The sequence below is a fragment of the Mus caroli genome, chromosome 2 (genome assembly GCF_900094665.2).
Source record: "Mus caroli chromosome 2, CAROLI_EIJ_v1.1, whole genome shotgun sequence".
In the NCBI taxonomy this organism is placed as follows: Eukaryota; Metazoa; Chordata; class Mammalia; order Rodentia; family Muridae; genus Mus; species Mus caroli.
Window position 1 is genome coordinate 6,584,506 of NC_034571.1, and position 2,762 is coordinate 6,587,267.

Sequence of the window (2,762 nt, forward strand, 5' to 3'; positions counted from 1 at the left end):
TTGCATGATGTTGGACACACTTGTGTTTTGGATGAGAATGACCTCCAGGGGGTCATATATTTGAATAATTGGTCCCCAGTTGGAACTGTTTTGGAAAAATTAGGGAGGTGTGGCATTGTTGGAGAAGATATGTCACTGGGGAGGGCTTTAAGATTTCAAAAGCCCATGCTATTCCAGGTTAGCCTTCTCTCTTCCTCAAGCTTTCAGATCAGATGTAAGCTCTTGGCTACTGCTGCAGTGCCTGCCTGTCTGCCTGCCCCCTTTATTTCTGGTCTTCATAGATTCTAACCCTCTATAACTGTGAATCCCCAAATCAAGCACTTCCTTTTATAAGTTGCCTTGACATGGCAAAAGAAAAGAGACACCAGTGAGTGAGAAACCATGAGCAGGAATGCCCACTCTCAGCAACACAGTGACTGCTCTTTCTAGGGTTGAAAGGCCAAATGTTGTCACCTTGGTCTCTTTGAAAAGCCTCAAGGGACTTTTTCTGAGCTTCTGCAACACAATTCTGCAGCTTGGTGGCTTAATCAACAGCCTCTGTCTTACACTTCTGTAGCATGCTTGGATGTCCTTGAGACCTTTCTGCCTGGATTACAGACTGCTGCCTCTTTTTTTTTTTTTGGTTTTTCGAGACAGGGTTTCTCTGTGTTCCCCTGGTTGTCCTGGAACTCACTTTGTAGACCAGGCTGGCCTCGAACTCTGACTTGCAAGTGCTGGGATTAAAGGCGTGCGCCACCACAGCCTGGCTTTTTTTTTTCTGCCTCCTCTTGATGAACTTCATGACCTTTGTCTCTGTGTGCATAGTCCTTGTTTCTCTTCCACTTTTTAAAAGAATTATTTTATGCATATGAGTACCCTGTAGCTGTCCTCAGACACACCAGAAGAGGGGATGGGATCCCATTACAGATGGTTGTGAACCACCATGTGGTTGCTGGGAATTGAACTCATTTGCTCTTAACTGCTGAGCCATCTCTCCAGCCCAACTTCTCTCCTATTTCTTAAAAGAGCAGCCAGTCCAGTGAACTAGGACCCATCCTTATAAGTTTAATATGACCACTTTATTTCATTCATGAATTTGTGTGCACATGTATGCATATGGATGTGTGTGGAAGACTAGAGTACAACTGTGGGAATTAGTTCTCACCTACATTTGGATCCCAGGGAACAATCTCAAGTCTTCAGGTTTGGCTGTAAATTGATAGCTCAACATTACTTCTTTAAAGGCCTTATTTCAGCTAGGTGTGTACGCCTTTAATCTCAAAACTGGGGAGGCAGAGGCAGGTGGATCAGTGTGTTCACAGCCCATGAGACTGACTCAACAACACCAAACCTAAACCAAAAGGCTGTATCTCCAAATCCAGTCACATTCTGAGGTGGGGTCTCACAATCGTATTAGAGAAGACAAAGTTTCTCACCTCATTACACACACACAGACACACACACACACACACACACACACACTGACATCACGGTACTGTCCCATTCCACTTTTGTCTTGATCTGCCTCTTTGGCCATTCTTCCAATGAAAGGATGTTGGCCTTTTCTCCTCTCCATCAGCAGGACATGAAGAACTGTGGTGTGAAGGTGAAGTGCTGATGAAATCTTAACCAAGACACGTGGGAGCTGGCCTCCCTTCTCACTAGCTTGCTTGTACCCTGTGAGCCCTGATCATGAATTCTGCATGTACAGTCTTACTGATAGTGGGAGGGGAAAAGTTTGAGACAGAATCTGTGTAGTCCTGGCTGTCCTGGTACTACTCACTACAGACCAAGCTGGCCTCAAATTTCATAGTCCTCCTCCCTGTGTCTCCGTGCCACCATGAGCAACCTAGTGTGCAAACTTTTGATTGGTAGTTTTATCCTCCCTAGCTTGCGTTCCTTGCCATCCCACTTGCAGACCTTTCATCTCTGTTCCAGCCAACAGCATGGTAGCTATTTCTCCAAGGCTGTAGGATTCAGGACCACACATACCATGGCCTTAGCTCAGAATCCCAGGGCTTTGCATTGTCGGTTACCCTTTAAGGCTTGTGCTAAGTTCCACAGGATTATTACCCATTTCAGGTGCCTCTAGTAATAGAGTCTACTACAGGGCCTGGCCCTTAATCGATGCCTGAACTTATACTGCCCTTCCCTATTCTGGACCTTAACTCAAACCTTGGGAGCCTTTTATGCCATCATCAGTGTGTAGCTCAGAGAATTCCTAAGGATGACGCATTCTGCTTCCAGAAACTATAAAAGTCACCACAAGTGATGCTTCCTTCCTCAAACTGGCAGGTGCAAGAATTAGATCCTCTAATTCCCTGTGACTTTGTAGATGCACCCCGGTGAGTTAGGCCATACCATCTGAAAAATGTCAATCATACGGCAAACCCTGGAGTTTTTTGGATACCCTCCATCTCTTCCTTTCCCAAATCCCCTTTCACCATAGCCTTGGAGGCTAGCAGGAACTCTTGGTCTCAACTTACAAGTGTACTGAGTCAGGAATCACCAAATAAGGCCTTTTACAACAACTTACCTTCCCATAAAACGGGGTAGTCTACGACTTCTAATATGCTACATTGAGTGCCCCCCCCCCCCAGACAGTCTCACAATGTAGTCCTGGCTGGCCTGGAACTTGCTATGTAGACTTGTGTTGAACTTAAGGAGACCCNCCTGTTTCTGCCCCAAGGGTGCTAGGACTAACAACCAAGGGTGGTGGTANACAGTGGGGTCACGTGGTAGTTTTGGTTTTTATTGGGTTTGGTTTTTCGAGACAGGGTTTC